This window comes from Trachypithecus francoisi, unplaced genomic scaffold, assembly GCF_009764315.1.
Source record: "Trachypithecus francoisi isolate TF-2019V2 unplaced genomic scaffold, Tfra_2.0 Lachesis_group0, whole genome shotgun sequence".
Lineage (NCBI taxonomy): Eukaryota > Metazoa > Chordata > Mammalia > Primates > Cercopithecidae > Trachypithecus > Trachypithecus francoisi.
Genome location: NW_022681453.1, coordinates 43,185,747 through 43,210,434, shown reverse-complemented (window position 1 = coordinate 43,210,434; position 24,688 = coordinate 43,185,747). Strand labels below are relative to the sequence as shown.

General features: G+C 34.6%; 1 long non-coding RNA gene across 2 annotated transcripts in view; it reads left to right on the top strand.

Annotated features, from left to right (window-relative positions):
• The window catches only part of LOC117076494, a 38,061-nt gene that overhangs the window by 6,625 nt on the left and 6,748 nt on the right, over positions 1 to 24,688 (top strand). Inside the window, exon 3 of one of the 2 annotated variants that reach the window (XR_004434385.1) lies at positions 19,520 to 19,759. The exons of the other annotated variant lie outside the window; for it this stretch is intronic. This is a non-coding gene — a long non-coding RNA (uncharacterized LOC117076494). The remainder of the gene's footprint in view (positions 1 to 19,519; positions 19,760 to 24,688) is intronic. 2 annotated transcript variants of the gene reach the window in all.

The window sequence follows — 24,688 nt, the reverse complement described above, 5'->3', positions numbered from 1 at the left end:
TGTGCACCACCATGCCCGGCTAATTTTTGTACTTTTAGTAGAGATGGAGTTTTACTATGTTGGCCAGGCTGGTCTCGAACTCCTGATCGCAGGTGATCCACCCTCCTTGGTCTCCCAACATTTCTCAAGTTTTATAAAATATTTTCTATGAATAATTTTTTCTCTTAATTTTTCAATTTAATATTTTATTAATTTATCACTCTTCAATTGATTATTTTTAAAATCAAATGTTTGAGTTATTTTCATGATCTGTAATTTTTCATATTTCATAGCTATTCTTCACATTTTATGAATGCAATAGTTTCCTAATTACTTTGAAAGATTAATATTAGTTTTAGGGTTTTTGTTTTTATTGTTGTTCTGTTTTGAAGATATCTCTGTTTTTAAAGAGATCATTTTTAAGAATGATCTCTATCCTCATGTTTCAGCTTTTCTTCAATCTAGAGCTATCTTTTTTATATTGCTATATTTTTTTCATAAACATGGTAATACTTAACCATTATTTCTTATTTAAGAATGAAGATCAGGGATGAATACTTAGGTAGCTGGTATGCATTTCTTTTACCTTTGAATAAATTTGTTTTTTTTCTAATTGACTTTTTCTCAGAGTGGCAAGCCAGACCAGGAGGTCTGTGCTATCAACTATAAGGTTTCAATTTAGGGTGATCAGGCAAGGAAAGACTGTTGGGTTATACATGGTTCTATTAAATAACATAATTTATAAATTGATGAATTAAATAACAGAATTAAAAGTCCTGGTTTTATTCCAGGGCACCATCACCTGTACCAAATGCCTTAGTTCTCCCAAGAAGCTGCATCCAATAACTTTGTAGAAGACCCTTGTGTGTTGGTAGTAGCTATTTATACTAGGCTGCTTAATTCCTGGTTAAGCAAAGTTCAGCACAGCTGTTTTGTTACAGACCTTAAATTAATCCTTCAATTTCTACCTCCGTTCTTGTTATTTTTCTCTTTCCTTTCCTCCAACTCCCATTGCAGTGCCTTTCTGAAGTTTTGGTTTGCAGGCTGACTCTCACTCCGCTAGAGTCTTCTAGGGCCATATTCTGGTCAACAGCTTCATAGACTGAAATACAGTGATTGTTCAAACAGTAGACTTTCTAACTTCTAAAAATCTGTTGAGCTCTTACTTGTTTTAATTCTCTTTGTCATTCTGGGTTTATTATTATTTGCCCTTCAATGCTATGATCATAATGAGGCTTCTGAGGAAAGAGAGGCTAAAATGTTCTAACCAATGTTGAAATAGAAGCTAAACTTCTTTAAGTTAATATTGTTCAGTGAATTTTCTTCCTTTTTGTAATGTTATAGTAGAATTTCATTCTTTTGATTCATCTATAGTGATTTCCTAGAACGTGCCTTATAATGTTGTTACATACTATTCTCGAGTGGTTTGTTAGGAACTTTTGTGTTTTCAAGAGTCACTTGAGAGAAATCAAAGCATACATTAAGCCAAGTACTTGAGTAAAATAGGTAAAACCTTGTCATTTATAAATTATTAGTTTCTTACAAGACACTTGGGTCTACCATGAATTCTATGAGCATTAAAAAAGAATTTTATTCTTTCCTGAGCAATTGTATCCTGTCAGGTTTTAACACATAATTTAAAAACAATTTGTATTCATTTGGCTACTGTATCACCACAGCACATGATAGCAAATTGGCAGAAAACCAGTCTATCTGGAGCAGATGCCATCAGGCCCATGATAATTTCCCATTACTAATTCAGGGCTCACCGGCTCATCTTCCAACTCTCAGCACCTACGTTGCTTTGCCTGAGACTTTTCTCTGGCAAGATGAAGACTGCTTTGCTGACCCTACAACAGGCTAAACATGTCAGGATTAACAACCTCAAGACAGCCCTCAACCAATGACTAGCAGATGTTTAGAGTATTAGTAACCCAGCTCCCTCCTTCCTCAGGCGGAATAATTGTGAGGAGTGGCTTCCAAAGCTTCTCTAGCTATTATGTATGTATCTGGCTCGAAAATGAAGCACTGTTAATACTTCTCTTCTCTGCCCACTTTCCTCTTCCTTACCTGGGGTTACCTCCCAAATAAACCACCAGACACAAATCCCTGTCTCATGTTCTGCATCTGCGACAACCCAAATTAAGACAACCTCTAACAAAGAGAACAACTTTAATGGCTTCATATATTAAAACTATAAATAAAATTATCATGGCTGAGCAAGTGAGAATGAAGCCACATATTTGCATGTTGAAATAATCATTTTGAATATTTTCATTTCATTCCAGATTTTACCTGAATGGTGAAGTTTTAATCATTTTTCTGAAAATGATTATCAGAAATCAGAAAATATAAAGCTGTACAACTTTTTAAAATTGCAATAAAGAAACATATTTTTAAAACCTTATAAAGGAGTTCTAGTTCCTGAATTAATTCAGTTTGGGGACTGCAAGTATAACACAAAATTGTCATTCTCAATGCACAAAAAATGAGCTACTACACTTTGGGGTAAATAAAAATATTAATAATAAACAAGAAAAATGGAATAACTTAACAGAATAAGCTTGAAAAACCTGTGAAATGGAAAATAAAATTTTAAAAAATCAGATTTGTTAGCAGATAGTAGTGGCAACAGGGGATAAAACTTGCTTCCTTACATTGATCTCATTGTCTGGGAGCTCCACAAAAAAATGAGTCAGCAAAATCCCTTGATCACTGACTATCAATGTTTCCCAAAACCTGGAATGAAGTAAACTGAGCGGGCATCCATTTTCTTTTTCCTTTTTGTATTGAAAAGTAATGAAATCAGAAAATAAAAGCAAGGAAGATAACAAAAAAAATGACTCGATCAACTAAAGGGCCCAGAGCTGCATAGTAAGTAGCTTGAAGAAAGTTTCAAAGCCAAGGGTAGTCCCACCATGAAAGAAATATCTGTCTTACATACAGGTAGAACAAAATTTGGCTCAAGACTTTGAGCAAAATCTCAAAAGCAGGGCATACAGCCTTAACTGGGTTTTCCTTATTCACTCTCACCTCACATCCCTCATCATCCAATCCCATCTACATCTGCAGAAATGTGATTAAGATACACAATCCCCAACCCCAGTTCTAGCTTGGAGAGAAAAATTAGTGTAAGATATTAGGAGAGTCACGTTTCATTCAATCTATTTAAGAGCAAATGAACCATGGACAGAATAGCCTAAGTGATATATATGGTTTGGATCTGTGTCCCTGCCCAAATCTCATGTTGAATTGTAATCCCCAATGTTGGCAGTGAGGCCCAGTGGGAAGTGATTGGATCACGGGGGCAATTTCTCATGAATGGCTTAACACTATCCTCTTGGTGTTGTTCTCATGATGGTGAGTGAGTTCTCATGAGACCTGGTTGTTTAAAAGTGTGTTGCACCTTCTGTCTCCCTCTCTTGCTCCTGCCACGTAAGATGCCTCACTCCCTTGCTCCTGCCATGCAAGATGGCTCACTCCCTTTGCCTTCCACCATGATTGGAAGCTCCCTGAGGCCTCCCCAAAAGCAGAAGCTGCTATGCTTACTGCACAGCCTCCAGAACCATGAGCCAACTAAACCTGTTTTCTTTATGAATTACCTCATTTCAGGTATTTCTGTATAGCAATGCAAGAACAGACTAATACACCAAGCGTAAGCCAGATAAAAAGAAATAGCTTGGTAATAACACAAATATATGTAAGAGGGAACGAAGGAATGGGAGGAAAGAAAAAATAATACAGAAGGAGAGGAAATAGGGCATAAAAAACAGGAATTCATTTCAGAAAAAAATTAAAATCTCAACAAAAACATTACTCATAATTGTTCACAACAGAAGACAAATTAACAAAAGCATGAATTCTGTAGAATCACATCATAACAACAGTAAAATAAAACAATATATGAGATGAAAATGATGAAAGTTGACACAGACCTTCCACACCAAAACATAGACTGGTTAGTCCCTCACAGATGAAGAAATAATTATTTAACCATTCAGAAAGGAAAACAAACAAATAACCTATTAGGGAGAAATCTCAGGCAGGATGACTATTAACACATCTGTGGTTAGATTCAATGCCAGAAGACAACAGAGCAACATCTACACAGGCTCCAGAGAAAACAAACATAAGCCAAGATTATTGAACCCAGTGAAAACATCTTTCAGGTATTTAAAATAAAAACAACACATTTGCTAACAGGAGGAGATCTGTGACAATACGCATGTCCTAATTATACATGGTAGGCAAACACAGGCTAAAAATGGGAATCTGACTACCTAATACATTTCATGATCTCTTTTGTAAATCTAAAGGAATCTTGTATGAAATATCTCTTGTAATAAAGAAACATTTATTTGAAGTTCATGAAGTTTACTCAATTTTAAATTGTTTTTTTGATAAAATTTTAAAATCAAATTTAATATTTCTAAATTATAATAGCAGTCATTACATCTGTTTTTATGTATCTATTTGTCTATCATTCTCTCTGTTTAGCCTTCTTCTAGATGTAAAACAGGAAATGGTAGTTACCTAATGTTCGTAGTGGTGGATATGGTTTTACAATATACTTCATTGTCTCTGTTTTTAGTTTGATTTTATAAGTACTTTATTTTTTGTTTCATGTTATTCTTTATACTTGTAAATGTAATTTTAACAAAATAGATCAAGTAATGATGACATAGAGAAAGAAGGAGGAGGAAGAGAAAGAGGAGAGGAAAGGGGGAGGAGAAAGGAAAGAAAAAATAGGAAGGAGTAAGGAAAAAGGGGAGAAGGGAGAAGAGGAGGAGGAATAAAGAGGAAAGAATGAGGAAGAAGAAGAAGAAGTAAGAGGAGGAGCCTGGGTGTGGTGGCTCACACCTGTAATCCCAGAACTTTGGGAGGCGTAGAAAGGTGGATCACCTGAAGTCAGGAGTTCGAGACCAGCCTGGTCAACATGGTGAAACTCTGTCTACTAAAAATACAAAAATTAGCTGGGCAAGGTGGCGCACGCCTGTAGTCCCAGCTACCCCAGAGGCTGAGGCAAGAGAATTGCTCAAATCGGGGAGGCAGAGGTTTCAGTGAGCTGAGGTCACGCCATTGCACTCCAACCTGGATGACAGAGAAAGACTTCGTTTCAAATAAAAAAAAAGGAGGAGGAGGAGGAAGAATAAAAGAGATAAAGAAAGCAAATGGACCAATATTTCCATGGCAGTTCATTTTGAGAGAGGGGAAATATGGATAATTGTTATTTTCTTATATATACTTTTCTGAATTTTATAAATATTCAAAAGTTTTTTAAATAAATTAAAATTAACATTTTTTAAACGCTGCTTTTAGCAGCAAATTGTTCCTACAATTAAGCTTTTTAGAAGTTCAAGAAACAGTCAGAGAGTTCCAAAACTGTAGTGTGGGAATCATGATGTTAACCTCTATTTAGAGCTAGAAAAGGGGTTAGGAAAAAGAGGAGCTGAAAAAGTGACAACATATGTTGTTCCCTGAACTTTTTTGTGACAAAATCAATGGGAAAGTTGTATGTTGATTAAAGAGCAATTTCCAGTGCTGCAGAGATACCAGCCTTCTTCTCATTTGCCAGATTAATTGTGGTTTGCCCTTATTTCAACCCAGGCATGGAATCCAGCCTCTTCACAGTTTCCATAATAAATACAGAATAAGTAAACATAAAAATTCATTTTTGTAAATTTTATGGTCTTTCCTAAGACGCTGGGGTTACTAGTTGTGCTCACCTTATATTGCAGCATATTTCATTTGAAAAATGCCATTCAACCTCTTCTCCTCTCCAGTTTCTTTGCTTCATGCTTTTGGCAGATAATTCCTTTTTAAAATCCCTTTCCCACAAGGCAGTGCCTGGTTACTATTATACAAGCTTCCACTCTGAGATATTCCTCAGGCAATTAAAATCCCTCTCCTCATTATAAAGCATAGCTGTTTAAACATGGCCCAGATCCCACTGCCATGGTCCCATGCCCAAACCCATCACTGCAAGGAACCATCAGTTAATTATAAATTTATCACCGCAGTCTCATACACTTGGACATTTTTTATATATAACAGAGCAAGTCTATTGACTCATGTTGATTTCTTCATTGTGGTGGGAAAAATCTAACAAGGCTCCCCAGATTCCCACGAGTTTGTATGCATGTTCTGTATAATTTCCTCCACTTGGGTGTAGGTGGGAGCTGTGAGCACCATGAGATAATCATTCCCTCGATCTGGTTACACCATATGACGAAGTTGATGTGATAATCACTCTTATGACTAAGCTATGTTATGTAATATTCTGATATAGAAGACTAACGAGAGAACCTCCTGCTGGCTTTGAAGGAAGTTGCCGTGTTTTGAGAGTAACATGTGGCTAGAATATGATGGCAGCTTCTGGTTGCTGAGAATAAATCGCAATCAATAGTCAGTAAGAACATTGATCTTACAAGCCCAAGGAAATAAATGCTGCCAAAAACTGCAGTGATATTGGAAGAGGACCTCAAATGTCAGATGAGATTGCAGGCCAGCCAACACCTGAATTTGAGCCTAGTGAGACTCCAAACACAGGACTGAAGTAAACCATACTTGGACTCATGACCCACAGACACTATGACATAATACATGTGTGCTGTTTTAGCTGGGCACAGTGGCTCGCACCTGTAATCCCAGCACTTTGGGAGGCTGAGGCAGGCAGATCACCTGAGACCAGGAGTTCGAGACCAGCCTGACCAACATGGTGAAACCCCATCTCTGCTATAAATACAAAAATTAGCCAGGCATAGTGGCAGGCACCTGTAATCTCAGCTACTCGGGAGGCTGAGGCAGATCACTTGAACCCAGGAGGTAGATGTCGCAGTGAGCCAAGACTTCACCATTACCCTCCAATCTGGGCAACAAGAGCAAAACTCCGTCTCAAAAAAAAAAAAAAAATTGTTGTTTTAAGACCTTAAATTTGTGATAATTTTTACAGAACCTTGGAAAACTAATATACTTGGTAAGTGAGCCAGAATGAGTAGACAATAAAAATCAGAATACAAAATACAAACAAGTAGACAAACATATGGAGAGAAGATAGACAAAAATTATTTAAAAACAAAATAGTTAAGCAATGCTGTCAAGCAACTTGAATAAATTAATTTCTATGTAACACTGTGATCATCATGTGCAGAATACAAATACTTTTCATGCTCTTATGGGACATTCATTAAGGTTTACCATGGTTTGGGCCAATAAAATGTCTAAATTAATTTAAAATAAATTTAAGCAGATAAAGTTTAAAACCAACGGAAATTTTAATAATAGTAAGAAGAAATGGAATGAAGTAAATAAGAAACCAATAATAGAGACACTGAATAATGTCAGAAAGTTGAATCTTTGAGAAGATTAATAAAATTAACCAATTCCCAGCATGCTGGACCAAGAAAGAGAAAGTGCAAGCTGAGTACGCAAAGGCATACAAAGTGGTATAATGGACATTGTAGACTCAGAAAGTAGTGGGGAGGAAGGGAGGTGAGGGGTGAAAAACTACCTCCTGGGTACAATGTACACTACTCAGGTGTTGGGTGCGCTAAAACCAGACTTCACCACTGTACAATTCATCCATGTAAACAAAAGCCACTTGTACTGCTAAAACTATTGTAGTTTAATTTTTTTAATAAAAGAAATAGAAAATGCAAATTACCTAACTAACAAACGTAAAAGGGGACATTGAAATAGATCCTGAAAATATGAAAAGGACAACAAGATAATACTGTGAACAAAACCATGCTAATACATTGAGAAACTTTGATGAAATAGATAAACTTCTTGCAAAACAAAAATTACAAAAACTTTCACAAAGGGATACTAAAATCATCAATAGGCCTATATCTATTCAACATCGAGGTCATAATCAAAAGCCATCTAACAAAATTTTGGGATTCATATGCCTTCAGTGTTGAATTCTAACAAACATGTATAAAAGAAGTAATACCAATCTTAGAAAACTCTTTCAAATTAAAAGTAAGAAAGAACCCAAGCCAACTTGATTTTGGAGACCAGCATAACACTAATACCAAAACCTGACAAGGAAAATACAAGAAAATAAAATTAGATCAATATCACTTGCTATCATAAATTCAAAATGTTTATGGCAATACTAGCAAATAGCATCTAACAGTATGTGAAAAGACAATACATCATAAACATATGGAGTTTATCCCAGGAATGCAGGGTTAATTTAACATTAGAAAGTCAATCGATGTAAATGACAATGTTAACAGATAACAAAAGAAAAACATACCATCGTTATAATAACTGGAATGATAAAAAGACTTAGCAAACTAGAAATATAAGAAAACTGTTTCAACCTGATAGAAAAACTAAAACATTTACTTAATGATAAAATATTAAAAGCTTTGTCCCTAAGATCACAAACAAGGCAAGGATATCTGCTGTCACTATTGTACCAGAAGTCCTAGCCACTGAAATAAAACAAGCAAAAAAATAAAAAATAAAAAGCATAAAGACTGAAATAAAATTAAAAATTTAATTATATCTACATAAGATGATTGTGTATATTTAAAGCAACAAGAATTTCTAAAACATGTACCAGAATTTATGAATTTAGCAAAGCCAAACAATACAAAGTTAGTGACCAAAATTTCCTTGTAGTTCTACATCTTATTAATGAATAATGCAAAAAATAAAATCTTAAAAATACTTTTAATGTCAAAATACTAGATTGCTAGGAATAAATTTAGTAAGATCTCTACGCTGAAAACTATAAAATGTTGTTGTGAGAAACCAAAGATGATCTCAATTAGTGCAGAAACGGACGATGATATGAGTTAGATGATACCAACGTTTATTCTCATCAAAACCAACAGTAGAATGACCTAAATCCCAATCAAATTCATAGTAGGATTTTTAAAGAAATGGACAAGTTTGTTCTAAAATTTATAATGAAATGCCAACAATCTGTTTTAATCAAAGCAATCATTCTCTTTCTTATTGATTTATTTATTTATGTATTTATTTATTTTTGAGACAGTTTCACTCTTGTCACTCAGGCTGGAATGCAACAGGTGATATCGGCTCACTGCAACCTCCTCAATCTTGAAAAAGATGCCTTTTCAAGAAGGCATCTTGAAAAAGCACTCTACTGGTATAAATGGAGGCAAAAGATCAGTGGAACAGAACAGGGAGTTCACAGAAACACATATTTGACCAACTGATTTTTGTCAAAGCTGCCAAATTCTTGTTGAAAGGAAAGAAAAACCTTTTAACAAATGATCTCGGAAAAGCTAAGTATCTGCAAAGAAAAGAAAAAAAAAGGAACATCGACTACTACCTTACATAATACACAAAAATTAATTTAAGAAGAATCATTGACCTAATTGTAAAATCTAGAATCATAAAGAGTTTGAAAACTATCCTTATGGTATCTTAAGACATAAAACACTGACAATAAAAGTTTTTCTAAATGAATATATTGGAATTCATCAAAATACACAATTAAGGAAACAAAAATACAAGCTACAAGCTACAAGCTTAGAAAAAAATTTGCAACAAACATATCTGACAAAAGACTTATATTCACAACAAATGTACATTATATATATATAAACATGTATATATTAACCAAAGAGAACAAGAAAAAATAGAAACCATAAAGAATGAAAAGGAAAAATTTAAATTTTAATTATATCTATATTACATTATTTTGTACATAATGAAACATCAAAAATTTCCAAAACATGTATCAGAATTAGTGAATTTGGCAAAACCAAAGAAGACAAAATCAGTGAGCAAAATTCTACTGTAGTTATATCTTACTCACAAACAATATACCATCAATATACCAACAATGGTATACCAACAATATACCATTTAGTACAAATACATATATATTAACTGCTTCAAACCAATACTAAAAAGAAAAGCAACCCAACAAATAGTACAAATGTCTGATTTGACACTTCACAAGTACATAACTGGCCATTAAACCAAGAAAAGCTGTTCAACATTGTCAGTTACTAAGCAAATGCAAAGTAAATCCAGAGTGATATTTCATTTTTTATCCACTAGAATGGCTAAATTAAAAAAAAAAAAGTTGGTAAACAGGTGAAATAACTGAAATTTTAATACATTTTGATGGGAACATAAAATATTACAAGAACTTAGGATTCATTATTTTGCAGGTTCTTAGAAAGTAAAATATATCAGCATCCTATTAATCAGCAATCCACACTTAGCTACATACTTAGAATTCATGAAAATGTATCAAAAAATGACTTAAGGATGTGCTTAGCATCTTTGCTTATAATCGTGCTAAATAAAACATTATTCAGTGACTCCTGTGAAAGCACAGTCAGGAAGACTTTATTGAGGACCATCATATTAGGTATAGGAACCACTGCAACGGGCTCTTGCAGTGGGAGAGAGATTGGGCTTAACTCCAAATACCGCATGAATCAGTGGGAGTTTATAGCCACAAAGCAGTGTGGAGGTCAGTGGATAGAAAATTACGAGAGGAAACATCAGAGGTAAAGGGAATTCTGGCTAAGCCAGCCCAACAAGATTTGTGCTGAAAACCTGTTGGGGTGATCAGACATCACCTGCGGATAATGGCAGATGAAGAAACTGAACAGATATTGAGAATGATCAAATATTGAGGATGAGATGTTCTTGCTAAACTGACTTAGCAGGATTCTTTGCTAAAACTAAATTTTATAAGGAAATGCACAGATACGCCTAACAGAAGATACAGAAGCCTGACTAATGTCTGGCTAAGAATGTGTGTCAATAATCAAAGACTAGAAACAACCCAAATGCCTTCCTTAGGAGAATGATATAAACAACTTGTAGTATATTCATACAATTATATTCATACAATTATGATGGTCAGCAAGAAAAAGGGGCAAATGGTTCATATGCGCAGCAGTGTGGATGAATCTCCACATTATGTTGCATGAAAGCATCCAGACACAAAAGAATACATACTTCATGGAGCCATTCATATGAAGTCAACGAACTGGCACAACTAACCTGTAGGGATAGAAACCAGGGTATATGGACTCAATGAGGAGATTGGCTGAAAAGGGGGAGGAGGGTAATCAAAACGTTACTTACCTTTTGGTGCACAGAACTGTTAGAATGCACCAGAATAAACATTTGAGATCTGTGCCTTTTACTGCATGTGAATTATAACTCAATTTAAAAAGGTGAATGGGATTCTTTCACAAATGTTCAAGCAGGATTGTTATTTGTTAAAGTTCCATTGTTAATTTCATTTATACATACAAATTAGCTTTCCTCTTAGAAGAGTATTTTTGGTACTTCAGAAACAAAATGCCCTGCCTGGAACAAAGTGCTCTTACGATTCTGCCACATAGAAAATAGTGTTATCGTTGTGTCTCATTAAATATTATTATATGGATTGATGATTTTGTAGAGACTAAATTACCCATGTCTTTAGTACTAATTCTGACAACACAACAATGCAAGTAATTGTATCTATCATTTCTTTAAATGCTTGGGAAAGTGTTAGGCACTTAATGTGTTGTCTCCTGAGGTCCTCCAGCAACTTTATTTTGCCAGGGAAGAAAATCAAGCTCAGAGCAGTTATGTAACTTGGCCATGGTCACATGGTTTGGAAGCCTGAGCCTGTTAGTCAATATAGGTCTAACTACACAAACACTGCTCTGTTCCTTATACAATATTGTCTCTTAATTGGACATGATATCATTTCTTCAATACAACAAACTTACTGATACTTTAAAATTGTTACAGACTGATGTAACACTCAGGGTTTAATTAGAGATGCAAAACCACTAGGACCTTTTACATATACCCAATTGTATACACATATACTAATTATATAGTATAAAATTTTTAAAAATAACATTATCTCTCATCTATAGTGTGTGTGTGTGCTGTGGGGTGCGTGTGTGTGTGTGTGTGTGTGTATCAAGGTATTTAAGGAATTTGTTGCAGGAATTTGACCTTAATCTCTCTGCAGGCAGTTGGGAAACAAAGATGGATATGCAGCTGGGGAGGTTTTAGCAAGCTGAGATCCACAAGCACGAGCTAAAGTCCATGAAACAACAGAGCTGCATCAGTTCTTGTTGACTTTGATCTTGGTGCTGTGTGTCCAGCAGGTGCAGAGACCCTTCATCACGAAGCTAAACACACACATCCAATTCAGAGTCCAAGAAGGCAATGGAGGGGATCCAGGGAAAGGAAGAGCAGTCATAGGCTGGCTCCTGCCTCATAGCAAGAGGTGAACCAGACACGGGACACATGTCAGAGTGGCTGTGCCTCCCTTCTGCCTCTCAGCTCTTCCATAAGAATCTCTCACATGGCCCAGGCTAACCGGGAGCAAACGAGAAGGAATTCTGAGAGATGCAGTTCAGCTCAGCCAAGCTGACACATTAGGAAGACACCATGAGTGATTTGCACATGAGTTCTACTTATAATCAGTTCTAGCCAACTAAAACCTAACGTAGATTTGTAACAGGCCTTCTCCAGAGTGTCAGCTTTGCTTCACTGTTTTCCAGCTGTGTGACTGTGGACAAGTTACTGAAATTCTCTGAGCCTAAGAATCTTCATACTTAAAATCAGTTCTAGCCGACTGAAACCTACGTAGATTTGTAACAGGCCTTCTCCAGAGTGTCAGCTTTGCTTCACTGTTTTCCAGCTGTGTGACTGTGGACAAGTTACTGAAATTCTCTGAGCCTAAGAATCTTCATACTTAAAATCAGTTCTAGCCGACTGAAACCTAACGTAGATTTGTAACAGGCCTTCTCCAGAGTGTCAGCTTTGCTTCACTGTTTTCCAGCTGTGTGACTGTGGACAAGTTACTGAAATTCTCTGAGCCTAAGAATCTTCATACTTAAAATCAGTTCTAGCCGACTGAAACCTAACGTAGATTTGTAACAGGCCTTCTCCAGAGTGTCAGCTTTGCTTCACTGTTTTCCAGCTGTGTGACTGTGGACAAGTTACTGAAATTCTCTGAGCCTAAGAATGTTCATAGGGAAAATGAAGATAACAACAACACCTATTAATAATACTGCTATTAAGAGCAAAAGAGAACCATGTTAAAAAAAAAAAAAAGAAAAAGAAAAAAACTTAGAACAGTGTTTGGTACCTAACAACCAATCAGTAAATATAACTGTTACTATTATCAAATGTTATTATTATCAAATTTCAAATTTTAAGAGTCCTATTTTTTATTTAACTGAGTAAGGCTTATCATTTAAAATATCTTACAAATGTGAACTTACAAAATTGCAACAGAACGTACCTCTGTAAACTTAGTTCATACATATACATGTAATATAAATATATATGTTTTAAAAATTTGCTGAAAATCTGCATGTATCAGTGAAAGTTCAGTTTGAAATTGGTATTTACCAAATAGTCACTGTGCTAATAAATATCATTTAATAGAAGCTATCTAAAATAGCCTATCACTGTGAGTCTCTACTGGATTCATAATGAGAGTAGGACTTTGGAATTATATATATACAATTCCAGCTCGCCTATAAGAATCTCTCATGTGACCCAGGCTAACTGGAAACATACAAGACATGAAATTCTGGGAGTTGCAGTTTAGCCTACTCAAGCTGACACATTAGAAAGTCATCATAAGTGATTTGCACATTAATTTTTGTGCAGATATATATCTGCACAAATATTGCTGTAAAAGTAGAATTTTTCTGGTCTATTTAACAATCACATTCTATAACAAAACCAGTTGGTCGTGGGCTGATGTGTGACATTTTAGAAAAAGTTGGGGGCGGGGCGCGTAAAAATGCTCAGCTGAGCTACAACTAAATTATTTAGTACTCTCTTTGAAGGACAGAAGTAGAGCAAGCAGCTGCTCAAAAAACCTATCTGATATTTCACAAAACTTAGCTACCAAAGCAAAAGCATCTGGTCAAATGTGCAATGGCGCAGAAGAAGAAGATCCACATTCATTAAATTATATGCAAAATACATTTATCTATGAAGAAATTTCTAAGGAATTTACAAAAAAGCTAAGAGAAGTAATAAGTGAGTTTAGCAAGGTCTTAAAATACAGGGTTGACATGAAAAACCGAATTGTATTTCTGTGTACTAGCCAAACCAAATACAAAAATATATTTTAAAATATATTTTTGAAATACTACTTATTAATGACTTGAAAAATGAAGGCTTAAAAATAAATTTAACAAAATATATACAGGGGCTATACACAGAGAAACTATATAATATTGCTGAGAGAAATCATAGAACACCTACATAAATGGAAAATTAAACCATGTTCATGGACCACAAGACTAAATACCATTAAGATGTCAATTCTCTTCAAATTGACCTCTAGATTCAACATTAAAGCAGTCAAAATTCCTGGAGGATCTTTTTGGAGAGCTTGACAAGCTGATTCCAAACTTGATATGGAAATGTATACAAGACCTAGTTTAAACCATTTTGAAAACAAAGAACAGAGTTGGAGGACTTGCATTATAATAAAAATAGAGTACTCAATAAATTAGCGTAAGAATAGGCATCAGGTTCAATAGTACAGAAAAAGAGAGTCCAGATACAGGTACACAGCTATATAGCCCATTGATTTTCTACCAAAGCGTCAAGGTAACTCAACTGGGAAAAAAGAAATAGCCTCTTGGACCAATAGTAATGGAATGACTGCATTTCCATGAGCAATAAATAAATAAATAAAGCTTCATCCTTACTTCACAGGATAGGTAAATATTGACTTGAAATGGATCATAAACTAAAATATAGATAAAAATATACAATTTGCAAAAGAAAACATGGCAGGAAATCTTTATGAACTTGGGTTAGGCAAATCTTTCTTAGATTAGACATATTAAACACTAAGTATAAAGGATAAAAATGCTAAATTGGATTTCATCTAGACATATTAAACACTAAGTATAAAGAATAAAAATGCTAAATTGGACTTCATCAGAATTAAGAACTTTTGTTCTTCAAAAGACATCCTGCAAAAAAAGAAGAGAAGCCACTGCATGGGAGAGAATATTTGAAAAACATATATGATAAAGGACTTGTACCTAGAATATAAAAATACTTAAAAATCAATAAGAAGATAACCTGATTTTAAAATATGGTCAAGAGCCAACAAAGCAAAAAAGACACACACATGGATATAAGCAAATGATCATATGAACAACATTATCAGTCATTAGTGAAATTCAAAATAAAAATGCAATGGAATATTTTAACACACTTACTGGACTGGTTAAATTTTTTTTAAAGTGTCAAGAACACTAAGGAACTGGAAGTTTTGATTTGTTGTTTGGGGTGGGAATGCAAAATGGTATATCCACTTTGAAAAGAGTAGGGCTGGGTGTGGTGGCTCATGCCTGTAACCCCAGCACTTTGGGAGGCTGAGGCAGGTGGATCACCTGAGGTTAGGAGTTCGAGACCAGCCCATCCAACATAGTGAAATCCCGTCTCTACTAAAAATACAAAAAAATTAGCTGGGCATGGTGGTGGGCACCTGTAATCCTAGCTACTCAGGAGGCTGAGGTGGGAAAATCGCTTGAACCCGAGAGGTGGAGATTGAAGTGAACTGAGATCATGCCATTGCACTTTAGCCTGGGCAACAAGAGCGAAAATCCATCTCAAAAGGGAAAAAAAAAAAAAAAAAAAAAAGAAAGAAAGAAATGAAAAGAGTCTGGCAGTCGTTTACAATGTTAAACATACATTTTTCCATATATCTGAGAACTTTTACTCCTAGGCATGTTTCCAAGAGAAAAGAAAATATATATTAACACAAAAACTCATATACCCTTGTACAGTCATATTTATAGTAGCTTTGCTCCTAATAGTCAAATACTGAAAAGAATCTGCCCCCATCAATGGTAAAGAGTTATGTCTGTTATACGTATAAATATGCTGTCATAAGAAATTCATTGCAAAAAAGCTAGAATGAGTGTTTTGTGTCAGATCTTGTGGGATGCAGTAGCATTAGTCAGTACAGCTATTGAGTAAGTAAATCCAGATTTGAATCTATCACTAAGTCTTTTTCTAGCCATATGAGCCAGGTCTAATCAATTACTGTCTCAGAACTTCTGCTTCCTCATTTGCAAAATAGAAATATTCTCATTGCTTACCTCATAAGGTTAGTAATAAGCAATATAGAACAAAGTGCTTGCCTGTTGTGAATGTGGGTCATATAATAAACAGATATTATAGCTATTGTTATTATTATGATATCTAAATTATTCCTGGGAATGTATTTATTGAACATATTTTCATCATCAGGAAATAAGTTGGAGATTTATAAGATTTATGAAAACAGAATTTTGCTTTACCAGAATACTGTACATAAACCAAAAGTCAGGATATTTATTAATATTAATATGAAATTTTATTAAATAATTCATTCAGATCTAAATGTACCTGGACTCTTATCCACTGAGTTTTCCCAAAATTGTTAAATGTAGAGAATAAAGAATTCTTTGTCAATGAATGTTCTTTTTTCTCTTATAACTTATTTTTGATTCTATAGTAAAACAATAAATATTATCTTAGAGATATAATTTCACATATATTGTAGATCCCATGTCGTTTATCCAAGATGTGTCAGCTGTGAAACATCTGTTCCTACAGTGAACCAAAAAAAGGGGGTAGAAATATATTGCAAATGTCTTCAACATAAAAAAGATATATAGATAGATCTTACAGATTGATAGATCTTATTTTTCTGATGACAGATAAGTAGACCTTACTTTTCTTAATGTAAAAATTCTCACTTGAAAATCAAATTCAGAAAACTGATATGCTAAAATCATTTTCTTTTCTTGACAATATCTCACTTAGGCACTAGAGGCATCAAACAAACCATTTTTCTTTGGAAGACTGAAAAAACGTTTCCACCAACCATATGCCTAATTCATCTAGAAGCATGAGTATTTGGTGAAAAATAGAGTTTACTTCTGCTTCCTTGTTCATCTAGAAATGAAATTCCATATTCTATTCCAGCATGAATCTTTGCGATCAGACGTTAAACATAAGTATCTTTCATCCTAGAGCAAAGATTTAGAAGGGAAACAAATCCACACTAACATAAGGCAAATACCAAAACAGCCACCTCCAAATGTCAAGTTAAGGACATTACTAAAGTTAGAGCAGTCTAGGAAATTAGCCAACTACCTGTTATGATACAAAAAAGATAAAGTAACCTTTTCCCTTCATCTCTTTACTGTCACTTTCAACTCCACCAAACTAGAGCTAAACTGCATATCTGAAATCAATAGCTACAATCTCCTTTGGGTTAAGTATATAATGCCAGTGTTAATAGCCAAATATTAATACTCTCATAAAGAGTAAATGCATTCAATATTATCAGCCATTGAAGAAGGTATGAGTAAATAAAAAATATTCCATATTCATGGACTGCAAGATACAGTATTATAAAATCTAAGTATTCCTCCAAATTTATCTACATATTAATGCAATCTCCCAATAGCTCTGCAGATTTTTTGTGGAAATTGGTCATTGACTCCAAAATATTATGATAATGCAAAGCCAAGAATAGACAAGGCATTCTTGAAGACAAAGATGGAGGACTTACGGTACCACATGGCAATACTTACTATAATTAAGACAACGAAGTATTGTCATAGACCAACAGACCAGAATAGATTTGATAATCAGATTCATACATATATAATCACCTTCTTGATGGCAAAGGTGACAGTGCAATGCAGTGTTAGATAATTATCTTTTAAAAAGTGGTTTTGGGTGTAGGAGTATCCACATGGAAGAAAATAATTATGTCTCCTTCCTTAAAATTTACATACAAAAAATTGCAGATCTGAATGTGAAAGCTATAACAGAAATTCATCTAGAATATAACACAGGAAGGTATGTTTGTAATCTCAGGTAGTCAAAATCTCTTAAATAAGACACCGAAAGAACCTACCAAGAAGTCATAGATCAATAAATTGGGACTTCATTGAATCTCCAATTTTGTAATGTTAAAGATTGATAAATTTGACTTCTGTTCATAAAGACACCATTAAGACAGTGAAAAAGCAATCTACAAATTTGGAAATGATAATTGTCATTCATATCTCTGACACAAGATTTGTATATAGAATATAAATACAATATACATTGTATTTATATATATTACATATACACATGCATATAGTATATATCAATAAGAATATGTATCAATAATAAAAATAGAAACAAGAAATTTGCAAAATACTTGAATTATCACTTTATGAAAAAATTCATATGAAAGGATATTCAACTGTAATAATCATAGGAAGATGCAAACTAAAACCACAATGGAATATGATTATATAGCCAAAGGCTTAGATGAAAAAGTCTAACAATCCCACTTATTGTCTAGGATCTAGAAAACCTATCATTCTCATATGCTGATTATCAGAGTGTAAAATTGCTATAGCACTTTGGAAAGCTACTTGCTACAGTTTATCATAAATTGGCTCCATGACCCAGCAATACCTTTTCTTGGTGTACATCCAACAGGCATGTGCATATATGTATAGCTAAGGATGTGTAAAAGAATATATCTAGCAGCTTTTGTTGAAATTACCAAATACTGGAAATAAGGTAAGTGTCCAGCCACATTAGAATGGAGATAGTATTCTCAAACAATTGCATACAACAATGAGAATAAAGAAATTAACAATAATGCATATTAACACAGATAAACCCCCTAAGACATAATGTTGAGAAAAGAACCAGACAAAAAACCTTAAGTATGTGTTAATTCCATTTGCAAAATAAAAACAGGAGAAACTAATCTCAGGTATTAGAAGACAAAGTAGGGGTTACATTTGGGCAAAGGAGTGATGACTAAGGGAGATTTTCGTGGTGCTAGTAATATGCAAATTCTTGATCCAGATACTGACAACATGAGTGCGTTAACTTTATGAAAATGTGTGAAGCTTCACATTAAGTAACTCTTTCCTGTATGTAAGTTAAAAAAAAATTAAAAAAGAAAACCGTCACTCAAACTAAAAAAAATTTAAAAACGGTTACTTCAGGGATGGGATGGGATGGTATATTTTCTTTGGTGTTAAAAAGACTCTCTGGTCCCGGCACAGTGGCTCACGCCTATAATCCCAACACTCTTGGAGGCCAAGGCAGGGGGATCACTTGAGGTCAGGAGTTCTAGACCAGCCTGGCCAACATAGCGAAACCCCATCTCTACTAAAAAATACAAAAATTAGGCTTACGTGGTGGCTGGATACTGTAATCCCAACTACTCGGGAGGCTGAGGCAGGGAGGATTGCTTGAACCTGGGAGGTGGAGGTTGCAGTGAGCCGAGATCATGTCACTGCACTCCAGCCTGGGCCACAAAGTGAGATTCCGTCTTAAAAATGAGCAAACAAACAAACAAACAAACAAAATGACTATCTGACTATGTTTTGTTTTATCATATGCAAGCCTTATTTTTATAAAGTGAAGATTCATATAAACATATTTATAAATAGAACCTAAATAACCATGTTTATTTCCCATGACTGAAAATCCACATTCATCTCAAACTTGTCCTCACCTCCAGGGGTTGGCCTCAACAGTTGTTAATTGTCCTACACCACTTTCTCCTGGAAATTGCTGGACCATCGATCCCAGCCTGGGTCAACATCTCTATCCTATTGACTTGTAGCAAAGAGACTGATAATGTAGTTTTCTACTACAAACATGAAATTGAGAGCTCTGGCATGAACATGTGCATGGAGAAACAGTTGTGTTGTTCATGTAAGAGATGAATGCAACAGACAAGAAACCATATTATACACAGGTGAGTAAACAAGTGGAATAGTTGCTCGAATGCCCAATAGCTCTCCAGTTCCTGATTCTAGACAGTCCTTGGGCTGTCCAGTCACACTGTAAGACACCTTCATGTTCCATTGATACGGTATCCATTTATTATCATTAAAAGATACATTATCAGACACAGAATAAGCTCATTTATCTGATATCTTAACAGCACAAAGAGAGGCAAAGGACCAGTCAATTTTTATGGAAGTATCAGTGAAGTTCAGAAAAGGATTCTAAAAGCAGATTCTGCTTGGATGCATTCTTGTGTGGGTGAGTAAGGAACAAGGCTTGGAGAGGGATTTAGGAATTGTGATAGCAGAGGGTTCTCTGAAGGCATTGAGAGTTAAGGAAAGGAGGAAGGACTAGAGCACAGGAAAAAAAGATAGAAACTAGGAGCAGCAGTTTTCCATATTAAAAACCCTCAAAGAATAACACAATAATCCTTTTTGTTATTAAATCAGTGGTGGTTATACAAAAGATTATTTGAATATCATAAGTTAGTGTGTAATACCTTTAGCTGAGGATCATTATACAGTTGTCTGTCCCTGTTGGCAAAACTGAAGACTTAGCTCCTATACACATAGGAAAATGATGTATATTTGTAAACTTTAAAAAATATAATTGCAAATTTTAAAAAAGGGAAAATATTCAGATGGTCAAAATCCCCCAAAAAAAGCAACGTAAAATTCAAATGACACAATTAAAGTAAATTCAGATAGAAAAATTATTAAGAAAATAATGAAAACTGAATGAGAACAAGAGCACTCACTAACTGAAACTTCAGAAATCATGTGAAAAGCCTTGTATATTTTCATCATATGTTATAAGCCAATCATCAAATGGGACAATCAAATATAAACCTGGTTTGAGAGAACTAGCAGGAAAAATTCACTCTAGGTCCTTAGCAGTGAAGGTAAAGCTAGAAAGATTTGCAAAAAAAAAAAAAAAATGGGTGAGAACTAGGCCAGTGCCTGTCATCCTAGCACTTTGGGAGGCCAAAGCAAGAAGATCACTTGAGCCAGGAGTTTGAGACCAGCCTGGGCAACATGGTGAGACCACATCTCTACAGAAAAAACAACAACAAGAAAGAAAGAGAGAGAGAGGAAGGAAGGAAGGAAGGAAGGAAGGAAGGAAGGAAGGAAGGAAGGAAGGGAGGGAAGGGAGAGAAAGAGAGAGAGAAAGAGAGAGAAAGAGAGAGAGAAAGAGAGAGAGAAAGAGAGAGAGAAAGAGAGAGAGAAAGAGAGAGAGAAAGAGAGAAAGAGAAAGAAAGAGAAAGAAAAGAAAAGAAAAGAAAAGAAAAGAAAAGAAAAGAAAAGAAAAGAAAAGAAAAGAAAAGAAAAGAAAAGAAAAGAAAGAAAGAGAAAGAAAATAAAAAGAAAAAAACAAAAACAAAAAAACACAAAAACAAACATGGCCAGGCACTGTGGCTCACACCTGTAATCCTAGCACTTTGGAAAGCCGAGGCAACAGAATTGCTTGAGCCTTGGAATTTGATGCCAGTCTGAGCAACACAGTGAGACTCCCATTTCTACAGTAATAATAATAATAAGAAGAATGACAGCTAGCTAAAGAAGTGATAATTGATATTATGAGACATAAACATTAGAAAAAGATCAGATAAAGAAAAGCCAGAAGAACCATTCACAGGGTTTGTAAGGCAAAAGCATCATAAGGACCAAAAATCAAGGGAACAGCTAAAGGAGAAATCGATGTTTACATACTTTGCAAGTCCATAGCAGATACTGGTGAATCTGTAGTAAACATGAATTTCAAGTAGGATCATTTTTGTGTTTGAGACCAGTAGGGATAACCAGAAAGGTAGAACATGGGGTAGAGTTAAGTATAGAACTCAAGCTAGGGGTAAAAGTCATTCTTCCCAGGGTGTCTTCTCCTTCCCAGTTATATCTTCTTAAGGCCCTTAAAAGGTTAAGAATACGAATTGATGGGTGCTGACGAGTTGATGGGTGCAGCACACCAACATGGCACAAGTATACATATGTAACAAACCTGCACGTTATGCACATGTACCCTAGAACTTAAAGTATAATAATAAAAAATAAATAAAAAAAAAGAATACATCAAAATGCGAAGACCTTTTACCATGGTTGTGACTGGGGATGGGTGGAAGTGGGAGGTGATTCAGACCTTTTTATGTCAATGGGCAAAGTATTTAGTGACTGAACCTTTTTTAAAGCCTGAACAAATCAGAGCACAGGAACATTTCATCTATTCATAAAATTGATGTCATTCGATCTTTCCAGATAACAAGAGTTTTGTGGTCCTAAAGTACTATAAGCAGAAATAGATCCAGTAGGAGATTTATCTTAAGATTCAGAATCATTAGGGTTAGTTAGCTCAGGTCAGTGAATTAGGTTGTCAAAGTCAAGATAAAAAGAACTAACTTATTGCAAATAATTTGAAGGCACTCCTTACCTTAAAATAGTCTTTCATTATTTCATGTGGATTTATTCCCTCTAGGTATGGATTTATTCCCACATGATGGACTGCAATAAACAAATGAACAAAAAAGAAAGATAGACCAAATAACTTATAGCAGTGGTTCATAAAGTGTGGTCCGTGAAACAGCAGTGTCAGCATGTGGAAACGTATTAGAAATGCAGTCTCTTTTCACCTCACTAGACCTTGTGCACCAAAATTATTTCCCTTCTTAAGTATTTAAAAACAAAAATTGTGACATGGTTTCATAATAGAGTTTGCATAAAAGAAATCAGGATACTTCCTGAAACTTTGGCACTCCTTTACCAAATGTATTTAGCCACTGCAGTAAAATTTCATCTGTTCCCTAAAAACTACTTTGAATAATACATCATTTATTTATTATTATTATTATACAGTTATGCATCCCTTAACAATGGGGAAATGTTCTGTTTAATACATTGTTAGGCAAATCTGTCATTGTGCAAACATCACAGAGTATAACTCAGACAAACTTAGATGAGACAGCCTACTACACACCTAGGCTACATGGTGTAACTTACTGCTTTTAGGCTACAAATCTGTACAGTATGTGACTGTACTGAATACTGTATTGAATACTGAATCATAACACAAAGATTAGTATTTGTGTTTCTAAACATAGTAAAGTTACAGTAAAAGTATGGTCTCACAATCTTGTGACTACTGTCATATATGCAGTCTGTTGTTGATCAAAATCTTATGTGACACATGACCGTAGTTGAATTTCAATGAAAGCAAGTATTAGGATACAAGACTGGAAGCACAGCTTGAAACACAATCCTCCAGGCTTCTGAATGACAGGCCTGGAAGTATGATCTTTATTTCACAGGGCAGTTAAAAACCTTTGTTGAATTTTGATCACCCAGTAAAAACACAGTATTATGATCTGATGGAACCATCATTGTATATGCAGTCCATCATTGACTGAAACATCATTTTGCAGTGCCTGACTGTACTTTTTGAATTGTGAATAATAATTACAGTCATAATTTACTGGGCAGCAATTATGTATTATACTACATTCCATTCTAAGTCATTTTAATTTAGAATTATCACACGGTTAACTCAAGGACAGTAGTCATGCTATGCGTACCACTTAGGAGACACACACATTTCTCATATTGGTATTTATGGATTCATTTTCATATGAATTAGAAGAAATACAGCTTCCATTTATATTTTTCTTTTAAATACAAAGGCCAACATGTAGGTACATTTAGAAATATTAAGTAAATAACAGGTAATATACAAATATGGAAACAATTATGAAAGTATAAATGGAAAAGTAATATTTTGGAGAGATTCCTTTTTATTATTAAATCATCAAAACAGTAACATAAAACAGGTATTGAAGATCAGAGAATTTATATTTAACTTCCCCAAGATCCTATGGTTCACATGTGCAGAGCTAACACTTAAACTCAGAGCCAATACCCAAATCCATGCCCTTAATGTTATGTTAACCCTTCTTGCACATTTCCAATATCATACTTCCTTCTCCCCTCCAACCATATATGTAGTATTAACACAGTAACTATGAATTGTTCCAATATCAGTTAATTTCAGTCACTTTGCTATGTATTAAAGGAATATTATTTTAGATATTCCCTATTATATTGTTATTCCTGGGTTAAACTTTTTGAGATCCTTTTTCTATTACAATGTAGTTCTAGAAATGAGAATTGTGTCTGTTTTTTTTTTTGTAAAATAAAATGAGTGTATAATAAACTGTCACATGCAGCAAAAATCCTTAAATATGAACTAATTTGGTGATGTATGTTGCTCTGCTAAGCACCCAAAAAATCATACTACATAGAACTTTCCTTGAGAGTGGGAAGTCTTTGATGAACACATTGATTCCATTCATTGCAACTGAGGTGTAAAATGTTGGAAGGAGAAAAAGTTATGGCTTCTGTCTGCAAGGAGTTTTCCATGAGTGAAAGAGTGTGAGTGTGTGTGTATGTGTGTCTGTTGTGCACATCTGTAATTGAGAGGGGTCAAGTTAAAGAGGTGAAGGTAGGAAATAGTGAATAAAATGTTAGAATTGGGGCTGTCTATGGAAGAATAATAATGTGTTCCTACTCTATGTGATATAGAGATGGTGAATTCTGTGATGATCAAAAAGAGTAAGTAATTGGCATAGGGAACTTGGACATGAGACTTCAGGCTTTCATTATTTTCTTATTGCATTTACTCATTTATTCAACAAACGCATAATGAATACTATTAGAGTATGTGCAAAGTGCATTGGGAGGTGCTGGAATAGAAATAAATCTATGTCTAGGGTAAAACAGAACAGATTGTCATGGTAAGGAGATCTTTGGAGAAATGCAAATGGTGGTCAGCTTAACTATAAATAAATATTTATATATAAAAGAATTAGAAATTGGGAATATATTTGTAAATAATGATACCAATAACTATAAAATGA